We start from the raw sequence: 19,786 nt of genomic DNA, 5'->3' as shown, positions 1-19,786 counted from the left end.
CTTAAAACGTTATCTTGATCACATAACTCCTTACAATTATTCCACTTAAATCCATACGGTTTAACACACCCAACAAAGATAGCAAGCGCATTGCTAATTCCCACCAGAAACCTAACAGTTTACGCTACGATGTTTTCTTCCGTTTCTTCAGTAGATGACATTTCAAACGTTTATTACCCACATCCCAAATGTCATACGTTATATTATTTTACCTTGTTGTTACTCATGTAACCTACTCAAAACACTCAGATTGGAGGTGTTCCCCTCTCGCGCCGTGACCGTCTTCTTACATACTTTACACACAGCTTCATCTGTGTTTGCTGGCTCTCCCTTTTCGTTTGGTTTGAAACCAAAATACTGCCACACTGCCGATGTTGTTTTTTTTTTTGCCACTAACTCGTTATCTTGACTTGCCATCTTTCAACCGCGGTTTCAGTCTCTTGCGAAGCTTTCTGTCAGACTCCAAATGTCACGCAGGGTTGCCATGGTAACGACATAAACAACCCTGCACGCGATGAGAACTTCTTTAGGAAATTGATAGAATTAGTGAAAATACGATCACACAGTTATTCGGGATGATCTTCAATTTATTATTTTATATTATGACCTCATGTACTCCATATTTATTTAGATATTATATATTTTTTTAAAATGACGGTAATGAGACCGATACCGTTGGTACTTTTGGATACCTCGGGATACCTTCTTACCGTAATACCGCCCAACCCTACTGTATACCTATGTCGTTAAAAACCAGGCTGGGTAACATGCCTACATCAGCGGGTCGTCCCTGGAGCCGGTGGTCGCCATCTTATTACAGCTAAGGTTTGTTCACATTTTCATTTACTTTTGGTCCTCAGGATAAACAAAATGTTATTAAATGTCATTGAAATAACTTCTTAGTCTGTTGAGACATGGCCCGTTATAAATTTGCTGTTACCAGGCAATGACCAAGAACTGTATTATTAGGGTCGGTGTAGTTGTAGCAGTGCACTAGCAGCTAGCTGTTAGCACTAGCTAATGTCAACAACAGTAGCTAGTATGTTACTGTAGCAATGTTTACGTTCAGTCATTTGGATGACTGTTAAAACCTTTCAGTCTCAAGTTTTTCCTTTACTGTATTTACTAGTTTACTGAGCTAGCGCGCTCGGGCAGGCTGGGAGCTAGCGCGCTCGCTCCCAGCCTGCCCAAGCTAGCGCGCTCGCTCCCAGCCTGCCCGAGCCAGCGCGCTCGCTCCCAGCCTGCCCGAGCCAGCGCGCTCGCTCCCAGCCTGCCCAAGCTAGCGCGCTCGCTCCCAGCCTGCCCGAGCTAGCGCGCTCGCTCCCAGCCTACCCGAGCGCGCTAGCTCAGTAAACTAGTAAATACAGTAAAGGAAAAACTTGAGACTGAAAGGTTTTAACAGTCATCCAAATGACTGAACGTAAACATTGCTACAGTAACATACCAGCTACTATGTTGTTGACATTAACTAGCTTGACCTTCAAAATGGCGGACACCGGGGCGTCACGTGACCTGACACGTCACGTCGAAATCCTCTATAGAAGTGAGTTATTTATAAATCGCACAGGTTATAGGTGTCACCCAGATGAGAATGGGTTCCCTTCTGAGTTTGGTTCCTCTCAAGGTTTCTTCCTCCTCATGTAGTCTCAAAGCTTCCTTGCCAACGTCGCCTCTGGCTTGCTCGTTATGGATCCATTTATAAATTCATATCTGGAATTTAGTGTACATTTCTGTAAAGCTGCTTTGCCTAGGTTTATAATATAATTCTCTTATTAAATTCTGATTTTTTTTTCTCAGGTCGGATTTACCTATCTTGACGGTTCACGCTGATAATTACAAGTGGCCTGTATCTAACTGAAATATGAAAGCATCTGCTAAAGTTCAAGACAGCGCTCAGCGCACGTCTATTCCGATCTGAGCGTTCTCATCCATGTCGCCTGGCCACAAATCAGATTATGTGTTTTCTGTCTCCACACAGCCCTGAAACATCAGATATCAGACCTGTGTCACATTAAGAGAAAAAAAAAAAATCAGATTTGAGCCACTTCAGCCTGGTAATATGAACGTAGCCTTTGGGACAATGTCCACTGTTAAAAGCGCAATACAAATCAAGTTGAGTTCAATTGAATCACATCAATGATCTCATCTTTTTGGAGATCTCCAGCACAGTTTCGGACATCTGGAGCATTTTCGCAAGGAACAGTCGAATAAAAATGCCAAATCAGGATGTGTCGGTAGCAAGTTGGTAGACTCTTACCCAAAAAGACGGAGTGCTGTATTGCAAGGAAAAGCTGATTTAACCAAGTATTAGTTAAGGAGTGTGGACACTTGTGCAAGCAGGTTAAGTGTAAAAAAAAAAAAAAAAATCAACAAATTTTTTTTTCTGCCTGCTCATATTAAAGGTGTTAAAAGACCATGATTTATACTGGTTTTAGTTGAGTTTTTGTGCAGACGTTTTACATCCACTGTAGCTGCAGATAACAGACTCTAATCAGTAGGTGGTGAATGCAGCATTCAAAAACACCTCCAGGGCTACAGAGAGCAACACGTCTCTGACAACACATCTAGCTCCCGTAAGAATGTGAAACAAACAGCCCTGGTGCTTCAGCAGATCCACGACTGATAATTACGCAAGTGAAAGTTTGGCCACAGAGTGAATACACAGCTTTTGTCTCATTAGCACCTACTTACTGGTGGTGTAGTGGTTAGCACTGTCGTCTCACAGCAGGACAGTTCTGGGCCTTTGTGTGGAGTTTGCATGTTCACTTTGTATCTAAAAAGTTCCTCTAGGTGTTCTGGTTTCCTTTCACAGTTCAAAGACATGCAGATTAGGTAAAATACCCAGCCACTGGGGTTATGCAAGTCAGCGTGTACTTGCTGCCAGTCCCGGATAGATTGTGTCAGGAAGGGGATCTGGTGTAAAACCTATGCCAAATCAAATATGTGGATGGATGACCTGCTGTGGCGACCCCTAACGGGAGCAGCCGAAAGAAGAAAATATGCTGCTAAGAGTCTGAATGGTTAACAAACTGCATTGCAATTAAGCTTCAATGTACTTTTATAATGGTGTTTTAATAAATTAGAAATGGAAAACTGAGATCGGTAGGTGTAGGTGGTGTAGTGGTTAGCACTGTCACCTCACAGCAAGAAAGTTCTGGGTTCGTCCCCGGTGGCCGACGGGGGCCTTTCTGGGTGGAGTTTGCATGTTCTCTTGCATGTAACACCTTTTTACACTATGCTTATTTTTGTGGTGTTGAAAATGTATCGTATTGGGACACGTATGGTATTTTTACACCATTACTGCATTGCATTCTGAAATGATGAGTCAAATGTTTGTTCTCTCTCCACTTCTTATGTTGGATTTCTCATTAAAGGGGTACCAAATATAATATATACAGTTGCTGATGTGACAAAGTAACGTATTCTATCAAATTTATACGGTATACTAGAAAACAACGAAATATCTTGGTAATTGTAAACATAATACTTTATACGCTAAACCGCACAAGAGTCGCCATTTTTAAAAGACCGTGACGTCAGCGCTACCCACTGCACTAGCGGAACTCTCCGAAATAAGCGTGTAATCATGGCGTCGGGCGCATCAAGTGAAAGCGACAGCTCTGTCGAATCATACGAAGAGATCCCGCAAGACACACTGCAAGCAGGCTATGGCTTAGAAGGGTACCAGTTTGAACCTAGGAGAGGTACTCTCGACTCCGGTGATGAAATAAGAGAAGAAAGCTCGGATGACGGCGAGGATGAGACTGATGCTGACCATGGGCATGGCGAGCGTGGGGCAGAGCGTCTGCGTGCAGGTGACACGGCGTGGTGCTCGTGCGGAAAATGTAACGTGGAGTTGCTCACGAGTCCAGCAGAATTTATTTGCTGCAATGAGATAGGCGCCACCCGTGGACTTGCGAAATCGTCGCAAGAGGCAGAAACAGGTATTTCACACGTGCTATTCCCAACCTCAATGAGCCAACACAACTGGGCACATACATACGTCATGAGTGTTACGCAGAGAAAATGAACGTGCATTCTGATTGGATAAAATTAATATCATGGCGGGCTGTTCAAACTGCGGAAATAGTTTGCTCGAGCTACTTTCAAAACACTATAACTTTCCAACCTTAGAACAAAAAACTTTTGTAAGTCTTGAATAAGGTTCGTTAATGTGTGTTTTATTGTTATATTTACTCTATATATTGCCCTCTGTTCCCCTTTAATGTGCTGTTGAACTTTGCTGAAAAGTGATAAAAGAAACGCTTGCTTTTTATTTCTAGGAGCCAACAGTGAAACCCGACTTATATCCCTTATTATAATTGCAAGCTTTATCACTTATCCTGTGCAGGGTCGTGGGAGAGCTGGAGCCTATCCCAGCTGACTATGGGCGAGAGGCAGGGTACACCCTGGACAAGTCGCCAGATCATCGCAGGACTGACACATAGAGATAAACAATAATTCACACTCACGGTCAATTTAGAGCCACCAATTAACCTAACCTGCATGTCTTTGGACTGTGGGGGGAAAACGGAGCACCCGGAGGAAACCCACACAGACACAGGGAGAACATGCAAACTCCACACAGGAAGGCCCTCGCCAGGTACTGGGTTCAAACCAGAACCTTCTTGCTGTGAAGTGACACTGGTAACTACTACAGTACACCACCCAAGTCCATAATTATAAAGCACAAATATTTCAATATAAACATGTTCAGGGTGGCGTTTCCCCAGTAATACTAGTTAGTCATAAGGCCAGTGGTGGCTCAACTGGTTAAGGTGCTAGGTTACTGATCAGAGGGTCTGCTGTTCAAGCCCCAGCACCGTCAAGGTACCGCTGTTGTAGCCTGGGCCCGCCCATCCTAAGCGTGACGCAACACGAGGGCCTGTTGCGAGCTTCGTCTGGCCAGGCAAGCTATCTACAGCTCTTCCAAGCTCCAGAAAAATCGGGAACCAATCAACTTTGAGCATCTCCAACGGCCCTGGGTAGAGGCGTGTTCAAGGCACTGACGTAGTAGAACTGCGACCGGAAGCCATAGATTGTTTACAGAATCTATGCCGGAAGCGCTTCATTCACGCTTCCGCATCTATTACGCATAGATGCTGTATTGAAAGCATTCAACGGGAAGTTCTCATTGAAAACGGAGCAAAGAGCAGCCCTGGAGGTATTTATTGAAAGGACGGACGTTTTCGCCTTGCTCCCGACCGGCTTCGGTAAGAGTTTAATCTACCAGTTAGCCCCGTCGCGTCGCATACGTCAGAGGAAAGAGTGACGTGATTGGTTTATGCTTCGTCACAGCCTTTTCTTGCTTCGACCAGTAGCAAACTGAGGCATTTCAGGGAGGCGGGTCAACCACGGGCTCTGGGAAACGGTTGGGCTTAATATCTTGGCCAGACCAATAGCTCGTAGAGCTCTGTCGCGTTAGCCAGACTACCGCTGTTGGGCCGGACCTTATTGACTCCACATGAAAGTGGGGAAAACAAGACTTCTGCTTGGATGTAACTCAGCACTCGTCTTTTCAGAGAAGCAGAGTTGAAATATAGATACTGATTGTACGATGAATCAAATTTACCGCACCCCTCCTCCACAGACGTCAACGTGTGGAATTAACGTCTTGGTGGCAACTTGACATTTTGTCGTTGCTAGGCCGTGTGAATATTTGTCCTCAGGAAATCGACAGGCAAATCTAAACCAATATTTACTAATGTATATAGTCAGAACGTATAGTGAAGCTTCAGTTGGCAGTTACGAGATTCAGAAATGCACTGAAAACCACAGCTTTCAAGATGAGCAAGTTCTGTGGAACTGTGTGTGTAGCGGTCTGTGTGTGTGTTTTCAAGGAATGATTTAATGAAATCTTAATAATATCTACACTTTTCATTGCATTCATCTGAAGAACGACGCACCACGAGGTGCGCATGACTTTATAACTATCCCACTGACCTTCAGAAATCAAGGAAGTAGACCAATGCGTGGATGCTGAAAGAACAACAACAATCATCTTTGATCAGCAAGGAAGAAAAACAGCTCAGTTTAACCACGCTCTACCTTTAACGGTCTCAGACTTTACTTCCTGAGTTAGTCTCATCTTTGAATGTGTGTGTGTGTGTGTGCGATGTATGTGTTGCATGCCCACCTGCAAATGCGTGTTAAGCAAGGCATGCTTCAATGGTAATATCGCGTCAAAATTCTATATTAATCCAAAAAAGCACAGAAATACCTGATAAACAAGCATAAAACCAAACTGATAGGTGTAGTGAAAAACAAAAACACTGTACATACTCCCACACCTATATACATACACACACTGCTACCTTTCTTCCTGCCCTTTCTGCAGCTTTCTGAGAATCTGCATATGCACTGTGAGACCACACAGCGGGTGCACAAGCGGTCATATCTGTGTGTTTATTTGTGTGTTACCGGGAATTGAGCTGCACTATAAAATGTAGTAAGACTGATTTTGATTTGATATGTGCAACAATACGGAGATGTTTATACACTCGTCTGACAATTTTCAGAAACATCCAACAAATACTGGGCAGGACCCCGCTTTACTCTCAAAGCAAACAAATCTCAATTCTTTAAGGTTCCTTTGCGATTCTGTCCCATGTTGATCCACAGATGTGTCATGCTGCGAATCTCTCTTGGACTCTGATCTGGTGACAGGGGGGTAACCCTTAAAGTACACTGAACTCACCGTCATGTTCATGGAACCGGTTTGAGAGGACGACTGCTTTATCATGCTGGAAGTAGCCGTTGTAAGACGGGTAAAAAATAAGACAGATGCACATAGTCAGATGTGCATTGGCATTCAAACAATGCGCAGCTGGTATTAAAATGGGGCCCAGTGAAAACATTCCCTACACCATTACACCACGACTACCAGCATGAACTGTTGACACAAAGCAGGTTGGGGACAAAAATGAATGCTATTGAGTCATCAGAACAAGCAACGTTTTCCACATCTTCACCCATACAGTTTGAATCAGGCTCTGAACACTGTAGCCTCGGATTCCTGTTCTCGGCTGGCAGGAGTGGAACCCGATGTGGCCTGCGTTTGTAGCCCATCCGCCTCAAGGTTCGGTGTGCATTCGGAGATGCCTTTCTGCTCACCACAGTTGTAAAGGGTGATCATTTGAGTCACTGTAGCCTTCCTGTTTGCTCAAACCAGTCTGGCGATCTTCAACTGACCTTTCACATCAACAAGACGTTCAAGTCTGCAGAACTGCAGCTTACTGGATGTCTTTTCTTTGTTGCGCATTAGAATCCTAGATTACCGCGAGCTGGCCTAGTGGTTGGCGTGTCCGCCTCTCGATCAGGAGATCGCGAGTTCTACTTGCGGTCGGGTCAGACCAAAGACCATTATAAAAATGATACCTGCTTCTATATGGCAAGGCACGCTGCAATGCAGATGCGAGTGGGGAGTTAGACATTCGCGGTTACCAGAGGACTAGTCCCCCATTGTCACCCTAGCTGTATAGGTGAGAGGCCGAGGGCTATAGAAGCAGAGATCGGTGCCGCCCAATGCGCCTTAAGGGCCTGGTTAATACTGGGATGGGAGACTACCTGAGAAGATCAGGTCCTGGCACGGGAAGGACTTTGAAAATCCTAGCTTAGCAGTTTCTGGATTATTCAAATCAACCATGTCAAAATCACTGAGATCACATTTTTCCTTATTCTGTTTGATGATTTGTGTTTGGTGAACATTAATTGAAGCTCTTGATCTGTATCTGTATGATTTGATGCATTGTGTTGCTACCACATGATTGGCTGACTAATGAGCAGGAATACAGGCATTACTAATAAACTAGCTGGTGAGTGACTGAGTGTAAGGCAGTTAAACATGAATGGCTGTTTTAGACTGTCTTTAAAGCAGATATGCAGAACCTTTATTTTTAAATACATTTCTGAGTGGATGGTAGCTCCATCCTTGACGCTTGTATGCTGCATAAATGAGAATTAAAAAATATATATTTTTGAGAGTTAAAATCGACCACAAAGTTGGCATTCGAGCTGCCCCACTGAGCCAGCCAGCCCTGAGTGCGTGACGTCACAGCAGTAACCGGTTTTAAGGCCGAGGTCTTTGACAGCTATGGACCCTTTTCACGTGACGTCACGACAAACGCGGCCGCCATTTTGGACATGGACTACCAGTAGTTTACCACAACCAACATTAAGGAACGGCAGCAAAGAAAGTGTTTATTTTCAGCAAGACTTCCATCATGCAACTATATTGTTGTGCATCTGGATGTAGTAACCATCAACAAACAAGGCAAGGGTTATCATTTCATCGGATCCCGGTAGATGCTGACCGACGGAGAAGATGGATAGCGGCATACCAACGCTTGTGTAGTGACCACTTTGTTGGAGGTAAGACGAATAAAATTAGCCAGAAAAGGCATTACATTGCTGTTAACATTCCATTCTAGTTTACTGTAATTATGATCTGGCAGCTATTTACACCGGATCCGGTGTAAATAGCTGTCAGATCATAATTACAGTAAACTAGTAAATACAGTTTTCTGCATCTCGCTCCTTTTTCTTTTATGTTTGTCGCCTTCCTCGCATTCAAACCGATTCGAGCCGAAGTCCACTACATGTCCAAAATGGCGGTCGCGTTTACGAAGGTCACGTGACTGAAAAGGGTCTATAGACCAAAGTCATATAGATAAACATTTATGGTGAAAGTAAGAAATACCGCAGGCGGCACGGTGGTGTAGTGGTTAGCGCTGTCAGCTCACAGCAAGAAGGTCCGGGTGTGAATGTGAATGTGACCGTAGGTGTGAATGTGAGTGTGAATGGTTGTCTGTGTCTATGTGTCGGCCCTGTGATGACCTGGCGATTTATCCAGGGTGTACCCCGCCTTTCGCCCGTAGTCAGCTGGGATAGGCTCCAGCTTGCCTGCGACCCTGTAGAACAGGATAAGGCGGCGAGAGATAATGAGATGAGATGAGAAGTAAGAAATAGCGTTACCAACTTGCTCAACTAAGACTGATTTGACTTCATTGATTGTGGGTTGACTCTCATTAAAACAGGATAGGTGTTATAACTTATGCAACATACATGTACATGCGTGCGTTTTCACTGATAAAACGTAAAAGGATAATTAAATAATCAGATGAACTGAGACAATCCCATTCTGAAGCCAATTAAATAATCTTATACCGCTAACTTAAACACACAATACAAGTTACGGTACATGTATTAATCTAAATGCAGGTAAACAACGAGTTGGTTTTTTTTTATCCAAATGAGAGCCGCGTCTTCCCAGTCTATGTTCTCGCTTCTTGAAGGCCTACCTTGTGGCCGATTGTTTTGAAACAATCTGACTTTCAGTTCTTCGCTCATTCACTTCTTCCATGTAAGGGCGAGATGGCAGCAATATCCAGTTTAGAAATAAGACGGCTGCTCCACTCTTTCTCTCCATACTGTGTATTCTGCCATTACTGCCCGGCTCAGGTGATTACTAAAACCCTGAACGGAACGGGATGTCACTGGTTTTAGCAACAACTGCGGGGAGGTCACTGCCAGAGCGATATGTCACGTCCCGTTCCGTGTTTTAGCAACAACCCTCGGCTCACGCTCCAGGAGGACTGATGCAACTGAACTCACTTTGAAAAAATAAAATACTTTCCTTTTCTTGTTTTCTTTTCCTTTAATTGTTGGTACTGCACCCTCTTTCAATACGGGCTTATAGCCAACGCTCCTCAACAGATCAGAGGTCTCGTACGAGTCTTCAGTAAAATGTGCAGAGCAGACGAGAGACCACTTCATAGGTGCCCAATGCGCCTGTGAACTTCTCGCAAAACGCATCCACATCTTTGCAGTTTGAACATTCTTGGGCCATGAATGCAACGTAAATCCACCTTCTGTCATGTTGCTGTACCGACCAGCAATGCATCTACGTGGCATGGCGATAAATTAGCTCAAAATGGAGGATCGGAGTTGCAGTCAGCTCTGTGTTTTAGTAGCGGAAATGGCGAAGAGACCGATAAGACTAACTGTTTTGACGTTATGGACGTCAAGGTCATTCACTCAGACCGCTACCTATATAAATCATTTTAATCGTAAAAATTACTATATTAGATTTATTGTTAGCACTTAAAACTATTCCTGTGCCATTCTTGAGGTGTCAAGGCATTTACAAACGAAAGTCAGGCCATGGCTCTGCGTACATGTTTGAAGTGGAACCTGAAAAGAGAACTCATCTGGATACAGACACTTTAAAATCATTACTCGTCTAGCATATTGTGAAGTCCTGGGATGAGCACAGGACAGTCTTTCTGATTACAGCAGCGATTTTACGTACAAGGTGAGATTATCCATATTCTTCATCAATCCATCAGTGAAGAAAGAGAGAGAATAGGTCACTGATGCCCCTTTTCCACCAAAGCAGTTCCAGGGCTGGTTCAGGGCCAGTGCTTAGTTTGGAACTGGGTTTTCTGTTTCCACTGACAAAGAACTGGCTCTGGGGCCAGAAAAACCGGTTCCAGGCTAGCACCAGCTCTCTGCTGGGCCAGAGGAAAGAACCGCTTACGTCAGCGGGGGGGCAGAGTTGTTAAGACCAACAACAACAACAAGACCGCGAAAGATCGCCATTTTTAAGTGACGAGAAGCTGCAGCTGTACAAACGCGAAGTCATCCATTATTATTGTTGTTGCTGCTGCTGCTTCCGTGTTGTGTTTGCTTCGATATTTGCGCCAAGGTTTATGCAAACGTAGCGACGTAACTGACGTATACAGCGATGTAATGACGTATACAGCGACGTAATGACGTAGCTCCGCAAGCGATGGAAAAGCAAACTGGTTCTCAGCTGGCTCGCAAGTTGAATGAGTTGTGAACCAGCACCAGCACTGGCCCCGAACCAGCCCTGGAACTGATTTGGTGGAAAAGGGGTATGACTGATGCACAAATAGCCAACGAGTACAATAAATTGCTTCACGCTCTCAGCAGAGCGTGACAGCTTTTATCTTTCTGTAAGCTACTTATGCTGCGTTTCACAACATTGTGCAATTGCAAGAAGTGGGAACTATTTCAAGTTCTCCTTTAGGAGTCTTACAGCATTACTGATTCTCAACGGGTTTCCCCAAGAACCATCACTGTACTTGAACAGGCACAGGTGAGTTGATCATAATGCACGAATCTGACCGATGTTCTGAATCTGCAGCTCTGCTTCTTACATCAGCAGAGTGTGTAGTTGTGAGTGTATGCACTTGCACAGAAACCTGTGTTGAGGCAGATGGTTCAATCAGCAAGAAACCGAACATTTGTGCTTCTGATGCCAATAAGAGACACTAAGAGCAGACTTGTTGGCCCTGTCCCAAATCAACATTGAGGCCTCTCTAATGCCTCGACAGCAGAGAAGTTGTCCTCCTGCAGGGGTGTTATGATGTTGTGAGCCTCGTCACTGTGAACTAATTTATCCGCACATCCAGCTCCAACACAGCTAACCTGGCTAACTCTGAAAACTGGCTGGCCTGCATGAAGAACGAATACCCAAGCTTTAAGGAGGTGAATTACAGTGGTGTTTGAAAGTTTGTGAACCCTTTAGAATTTTCTATGTTTCTGCATAAATATGACCTAAAACAAGATCAGATTTTCACACAAGTCCTAAAAGTAGATAAAGAGAACCCAGTTCAACAAATGAGACAAAAATATTATACTTGGTCATTTATTTATTGAGGAAAATGATCCAATATTACATATCTGTGAGTGGCAAAAGTATGTGAACCTCTAGGATTAGCAGTTAATTTGAAGGTGAAATTAGAGTCCAGCGTTTTCAATCAATGGGATGACAATCAGGTGTGAGTGGGCACCCTGTTTTATTTAAAGAACAGGGATCTATCAAAGTCTGAGCTTCACAACATGTGTTTGTGGAAGTGTATCATGGCACAAACAAAGGAGATTTCTGAGGACCTCAGAAAAAGCGTTGTTGATGCTCATCAGGCTGGAAAAGGTTACAAAGCCATCTCTAAAGAGTTTGGACTCCACCAATCCACAGTCAGACAGATTGTGTACAAATGGAGAAAATTCAAGACCATTGTTACCCTCCCCAGGAGTGGTCGACCAACAAAGATCACTCCAAGAGCAAGGTGTGTAATAGTTGGCAAGGTCACAAAGGACCCCAGGGTAACTTCTAAGCAACTGAAGGCCTCTATCACATTGGCTAATGTTCATGAGTCCACCATCAGGAAAACACTGAACAACAATGGTATGCATGGCAGGGTTGCAAGGAGAAAGCCACTGCTTTCCAAAAAGAACACTGCTGCTTGTCTGCAGTTTGCTAAAGATCACGGGGACAAGCCAGAAGGCTATTGGAAAAATATTTTGTGGACGGATGAGACCAAAATAGAACTTTTTGGTTTAAATGAGAAGCGTTATGTTTGGAGAAAAGAAAACACTGCATTCCAGCAGAAGAACCTTATCCCATCTGTGAAACATGGTGGTGGTAGTATCATGGTTTGGGCCTGTTTTGCTGCATCTGGGCCAGGACGGCTTGCCATCATTGATGGAACAATGAGTTCTGAATTATACCAGCGAATTCTAAAGGAAAATGTCAGGACATCTGTCCATGAACTGAATCTCAAGAGAAGGTGAGTCATGCAGCAAGACAATGACCCTAAGCACACTTGTTCTACCAAAGAATGGTTAAAGAATAATAAAGTTAATGTTTTGGAATGGCCAAGTCAAAGTCCTGACCTTAATCCAATCGAAATGTTGTGGAAGGACCTGAAGTGAGCAGTTCATGTGAGGAAACCCACCAACATCCCAGAGTTGAAGCTGTTCTGTATGGAGGAACGGGCTAAAATTCCTCCAAGCCGGTGTGGAGGACTGATCAACAGTTACCGGAAACATTTAGTTGCAGTTATTGCTGCACAAGGGGATCACACCAGATACTGAAAGCAAAGGTTCACATACTTTTGCCACTCACAGATATGTAATATTGGATCATTTTCCTCAATAAATAAATGACCAAGTATAATATTTTTGCCTCATTTGTTTAACTGGGTTCTCTTTATCTACTTTTAGGACTTGTATGAAAATCTTGGTTCACACGCGTTCACGCTTGCGTGGTTCGAACTCTCACTCGTGCACTTCCGCACACTGAGCAGCGCGCACCTCAAAGACTGCACCTCAAAGACTGCACCTCAAAGACTGATGCAAAATCCATTACATGCAAAAATAAATTTTCATGTATATGCATGTATAAAATAAATTTAGCCTTTACAAAACTTGTTTTAGTTTGGTTTTTATTTCGGAGGAATGAAAAGCTAGTTTTAGTTGAGTTTTATTTAGTTTGTGTCAGGAAATATTCACATGATGAGTCACAGCCTTCATTTAAAGAAGCCAAAAAAAAAGGTAGGATGAAAGAATGCATGCCATTAAATATGATCTACCGGTAGAAATAGATATGATCACATTCTTCATCATCATCATCTATCCAACTCCGTTTGTCATAACAGGGGAATAAATAAATAAATAAATAAATTAACTGTTTTGTATTAAAAATATGAAATATTATTGTAATATAATATAAAATATTAACTGTTCAATAATAAAGATTAACTATTAAATAAATCAAGTCAAAGTCCGGGGCGGCACGGTGGTGTAGTGGTTAGCGCTGTCGCTTCACAGCAAGAAGGTCCGGGTTTGAGCCCCGTGGCCAGCGAGGGCCTTTCTGTGCGGAGTTTGCATGGTGTCCGCGTGGGTTTCCTCCAGGTGCTCCGGTTTCCCCCACAGTCCAAAGACATGCAGGTTAGGTTAACTGGTGACTCTAAATTGAGCGTAGGTGTGAATGTGAGTGTGAATGGTTGTCTGTGTCTATGTGTCAGCCCTGTGATGACCTGGCGACTTGTCCAGGGTGTACCCCGCCTTTCGCCCGTAGTCAGCTGGGATAGGCTCCAGCTTGCCTGCAACCCTGTAGAACAGGATAAAGCGGCTAGAGATGATGAGATGAGAAGTCAAAGTCCCTTCCCATGCCATGTGGCGCAGATCTCCTTTTCCATAGCCCTCGGCCTCTCGCCTATTACATAGCTAGGATTACAGTGGGGGGCTAGTCCTCTGGTAACCGCAAGAGTTTGACTCCCCACTCCCATCTGTATTGCAGCATGCCTCGCCAGACAGCAGTAGGTACCATTTTTATGATGGTCTTTGGTATGACCCGACCGTGAATAGAACTCGTGATCAAGAGGCGGACACATTAACCACTAGGCCAACTCGCTGTAATCAAAATCAGGATGTGCCGTAAGTGTGTTTGATTAGGTTAGATTAGATAAAACTTTATTGATCCCTTTGTTTGTGTGTGTGTGTGTGTGTGTGTGTGTAAGTGTATTCATGTCCAAAATTTGACCCAGAATCTAAATACTGAGTCTGTATGGGTAATTCTTTTTAAGCAACTGAAGGCCTCTCTCACATTGGCTAATGTTAATGTTCATGAGTCCACCATCAGGAAAACACAACCCTGCCATGCACAAAACAGTTAATATATATTTATTCCCCTGTTACGACAAACAGAGTTGGATAGATGATGATGATGATGAATGTGATCATGTAGATTTTTAGATCATATTTAAATGGCATTAATTCTTTCATCCTACCTTTTTTTTGGCTTCTTTAAATGAAGGCTGTGACTCATCATGTGAATATTTCCTGACACAAACTAAATAAAAAAATAAACTAAAACTAGCTTTTTATTCCTCAGAAATAAAAAACAAACTAAAATGAGTTTCATAAAGGATAAATTTATTTTATACATGTAAAGAAAATGTATTTTTGCATGTGATGGATTTTGCATCAGACTTTGAGGTGCAGTCTTTGAGGTGCGTGATGCTCAGTGTGCGGAAGTGCGCAAGCGAGAGTTTGAAGCACAGGCGTGAACGCGTGTGAACCAAGATTTTCATACAAGTCCTAAAAGTAGATAAAGAGAACCCAGTTAAACAAATGAGGCAAAAATATTATACTTAGTCATTTATTTATTGAGGAAAATGATCCAATATTACATATCTGTGAGTGGCAAAAGTATGTGAACCTTTGCTTTCAGTATCTGGTGTGACCCCCTTGTGCAGCAATAACTGCAACTAAACGTTTCCGGTAACTGTTGATCAGTCCTGCACACCGGCTTGGAGGAATTTTAGCCCGTTCCTCCGTACAGAACAGCTTCAACTCTGGGATGTTGGTGGATTTCCTCATGTGAACTGCTCGCTTCAGGTCCTTCCACAACATTTCCATTGGATTAAGGTCAGGACTTTTACTTGGCCATTGCAAAACATTAACTTTATTCTTCTTTAACCATTCTTTGGTAGAACGACTTGTGTGCTTAGGGTCATTGTCTTGCTGCATGACCCACCTTCTCTTCAGATTCAGTTCATGGACAGATGTCCTGACATTTTCCTTTAGAATTCGCTGGTATAATTCAGAACTCATTGTTCCATCAATGATGGCAAGCCGTCCTGGCCCAGATGCAGCAAAACAGGCCCAAACCATGATACTACCACCACCATGTTTCTCAGATGGGATAAGGTTCTTATGCCGGAATGTAGTGTTTTCTTTTCTCCAAACATAACGCTTCTCATTTAAACCAAAAAGTTCTATTTTGGTCTCATCCGTCCACAAAACATTTTTCCGATAGTCTTCTGGCTTGCCCACGTGATCTTTAGTAAACTGCAGATGAGCAGCAATGTTGTTTTTGGAGAGCAGTGGCTTTCTCCTTGCAACCCTGCCATGCACACCATTGTTGTTCAGTGTTCTCCCGATGGTGGACTCATGAACATTAACATTAGCCAATGTGAGAGAGGCTTTCAGTTGCTTAGAAGTTACCCTGGGGTCCTTTGTGACCTCGCCGACTATTACACGCGTTGCTTTTGGAGTGATCTTTGTTGGCCGACCACTCTTGTGGAGGGTAACGATGGTCTTGAATTTTCTCCATTTGTACACAGTCTGTCTGACTGTGGATTGGTGGAGTCCAAACTCTTTAGAGATGGTTCTGTAACCTTTTCCAGCCTGATGAGCATCAACAACGCTTTTTCTGAGGTCCTCAGAAATCTCCTTTGTTTGTACCATGATACACTTCCACAAACATGTGTTGTGAAGATCAGACTTTGATAGATCCCTGTTCTTTAAATAAAACGGTGCCCACTCACACCTGACTCTAATTTCACCTTCATATGAACTGCTAATCCTAGAGGTTCACATACTTTTGCCACTCACAGATATGTAATATTAGATCATTTCCCTCAATAAATAAATGACCAAGTATAATGTTTTTTGTCTCATTTGTTGAACTGAGTTCTCTTTATCTACTTTTAGGACTTGTGTGAAAATCTGATATTGTTTTAGGTCATATTTATGCAGAAATATAGGTTCGCAAACTTTCAAGCAAGCACCACTGTAGTGCTGGCTCAGTGATCTTTATGTTTGGGTAATATTTGCAATTTATACATGAACTAGAAAGAAGTATGAATATGTTTTTCTTGTGCCATATTTCTCACCTACAAATGAAGAGTTTTAAGAGGGTCAGCCCTACTAATTCCTCAGCAATTTTTTTAATTTGCTTTCTGGTTGGTTAATTGCATGCAGAATGAAACCAAACCAAAATCAGCAAACGAATCAAAAGCATCAATCGGTGGGAAATCGCCCTTTGATGTGGGAAACTGTCAGACCATCAAGTTCTCTGTACAGTTATTACTCAGTCAGGTTAGTAGAAGACATTATTCTGCAGAACAAAAAGTAAGTGTTCAATTATTTTTAAATATAAATTGTCCCAAATGTACAACATTACAGTCTTGGACTTACTCATCTGAGAAGTCAGCAGTATTCAAATGATCCATTACATAATGCTATGATGGGATAAAATAGGAACTTTAAGATTTTACATTCGTACTGAACTCCGAGAGCTGACTAATTTAGTCTGCAATGAAGACACTGTGCCAAGAATTCACCAAGACCCAAGCAGAGAGACAGACAGAGAGAGCGAGAGCAAGAATAAGAAACAAACTTCAAATCCCTGAACGTTTAGTGACTTCATAAAATCACCTCAGGTACATACTTTGTTGTACTCCTCTCTCTCTAACAGGATTTTGCTTCACAGACCCTGACTTATTTTACTAGCATGATTGATTAAATAAATACATAATCATTCATGGAGACTATGACACACGTCTCAAAGTCTTTCTCTTCATCATATACTGAAAGCCAAAAATGTAAATGTGGGTTCAATCTGGCCAGGTCTGGAGCTTTTCAAACAGAAAATGAAAACGTGGTAAAGTTATTTTATCCTTTCAGCATAATATCCTTTAACGTTTCTGATGCTGCTGACCTTCCCCAGAGCTGAATAGCTGAAAAATTTTTATGCAGTGATTAAAACCTGTACTCAGATGGCAGAAGTGAAAATGTTGATCAGAAAACAAGTCAGTGATTTTTCACAGCGAAGCTCGCAGGCTGACTCATACAGACCCTCCTTGATACCTTTGGCTCTGTTATGCACCTTCTGTACTAGTATGACAAGTCAGGCGTATAGCTTTTGATAGTGTCTGTTATACTTTGTCACTAAACATGAGAAAGAACCTCCTACTTTCACAGGAAGAAGCCGTTCAACTGACATTACAAAAAAAAAAAAAAAATTACCAAACATTTTTCCTCACCACTGTTTCAAACAAAATTTTTCTTTTTAATATTAATGTGCTTGTTTTAATACGTTATCATTTATAGAGTAACTCATTGACACAGATGATTTGCATAATCAAAGACTAATCATAAAAGGAATTACAATTAAAAAAAACATTTTAGGAAAAAGACGTTCAGTGTTTTGTAACAGTAAATTTTCTGACAGTTTTCGAAGAAGCAAGACTAATTTTTGTCTAACTTCAAAAGTGATGGGAAAAAAGAAAGGCTGGTGAAGGAATCGCCGTTTATTGTGTTAGAATTTTAATAATCCGATAATTAACCTGGTTATTCAGCTATAATAAGAACTAACTTGTTTCACAGCTGTTGCTCAACATTACACACTGGTATGCTGAAAAAAAAGTGTGGTGTGTCGCTAATTAATACATTTTAATTTGCAAATTTCTGTGGTATTAAGAGGAATACAACACTTCAGGAAGTGCTGTTATGGGGAAAATAATCAAGATGTTCCGTTATCCTGTCACTGATTACTTTACTAGAACAGCACACCTTTACAGGGCAGCTATGACCTGAAGGTTAGAGGCACAGCCTTGAGCCCAAAGGGTCACTGGTTTGAGTCCCAGGACTGGCAGGAAAAATGTGAGGGGACTTGAGTGAATGAACAGCGCTTTCCCCTCCCTCTGTATCGTGGCTGAAGTGCCCTTGAGCAAGGCACCGAACCCCCAACTTCTACTTCCTGGGTAGCAGCATAGAGCACAGCTGTGTGTGTTTGCATATTCACTGCTTCAGATGGGTTAAATGCGGAGGAGGAATTTCACTGCACATATGACAAATAAAGGCTTCTTCTTCTTGAACACACATTTTTTACATTTAATAGATAGACAGAATTTGAATTTGCTAATAACCTCAGTGCTTAATTTAAGATTTGGTTTTCCATGACTTTGTAATACAGTTGTGATCAAAAGTTTACATACACTCTTCATGGACATGAATGTCACTTGTATATTTTTGACACCGTTTGTCTACATCTATGCATTTTCTCGTTCTATCAGGCAGCACAGCGGTTAGCGCTGTCGCCTCACAGTAAGAAGGTTCCAGGTTCGAACCCCACAGCCAACAGGGCCTTCCTGTATGGAGTTTGCATGTTCTCCCCGTGTCTGTGTGGATTTGCTCTGGTTTTCCCCTACAGCTCAAAGACATGCAGGTTAGGTAAAATACCCAGCCACTGGGCTTGTTGTACAAGCCAATGCATACTTGGTGTCGGTCCCAAGCTCAGACAGATCGAGGCGGGTTGTATCACTAAGGCTATCTGATGTAAAACCTATGCCAAATCAAATACGTGGAACAGATCTGTTGTGGCGACCCTTAACGGGAACATCCGAAAGAAGAATATATTCTATTAAAGCTGTATGTCGTTCAGTCATTTTGCCACAGAAAAAGAACAGTTCAAAGAAATGACCGAAAGCCCAACACTGCCATGAAATTCATGTCCATGATGAGTATAATAACTTCTTATTGTAACTGTCCATAAAGTGGATGGTCTACCAGTGCGGTTCAGCAAGCTGGATTTTTTTTTGACAAAATACTAATACTTTCCATTTGTCTATTCAACATTTGTTCTTGTTGGGGTTATGATAGAATTCTGTTACCCATTTTTACCTCAAAATAACTCTTACTTTTATAGTGGTCTATTTACATAACAGCTAAACACTTCCTGTCAGTGAATTATTAGTAGTAGTATAGGTAATCGTATGGGGCCGAGTAAAATTAAGGATTAATTTCACGAGTGAGTTCGAAATTTTCGCGACTCGGGCAGTTTCAAAACTTTGAAATGACGAGTGAAATTGATCCTTAATTTTACGAGGAACCATACGATTACTTGTTTAGAATATAAAGGGCCAAATTCATACTTCGGAAGTCATTCAAGTTCACAACATTTGTCACTCACGCTTTCTGAACCAATCAGGGCGCAAGACTATCTTGCACGTTTGAATCAGTTTCTAAAGCGTCTTGCATCATGACACGGCGACATGACACGAGGATTTTGAAAGTGGTTTTCAAAATTTTATTGGAATTTCTTTACAAAAGCCTGCATTACTTTAAGAGAGTCTGGTTCGTAGTTTTCCCCATTTTCTTTCCTCACTTCTGCATAAAACCGCGATAGCAC

General features: G+C 42.4%; 1 protein-coding gene across 4 annotated transcripts in view; it reads right to left on the bottom strand.

The window, feature by feature from the left end:
• znf652 (zinc finger protein 652) overlaps positions 1 to 19,786 on the bottom strand; it is a 47,765-nt gene that overhangs the window by 24,432 nt on the left and 3,547 nt on the right. Inside the window, exon 1 of one of the 4 annotated variants that reach the window (XM_060901908.1) lies at positions 16,792 to 16,811. The exons of 2 other annotated variants lie outside the window; for them this stretch is intronic. The gene's annotated coding sequence lies outside the window, so the exon portion shown is untranslated. Of the gene's footprint in view, positions 1 to 5,943; positions 5,967 to 16,791; positions 16,812 to 19,786 lie in introns of those variants that run through there. One more of the 4 variants, XM_060901907.1, reaches the window with a different exon arrangement.

This window comes from Neoarius graeffei, chromosome 20 (assembly GCF_027579695.1).
Source record: "Neoarius graeffei isolate fNeoGra1 chromosome 20, fNeoGra1.pri, whole genome shotgun sequence".
Classification (NCBI taxonomy): domain Eukaryota; kingdom Metazoa; phylum Chordata; class Actinopteri; order Siluriformes; family Ariidae; genus Neoarius; species Neoarius graeffei.
Note: the sequence above shows the minus strand (reverse complement) of the source record. Positions and strands in the feature narration are given on the sequence as shown.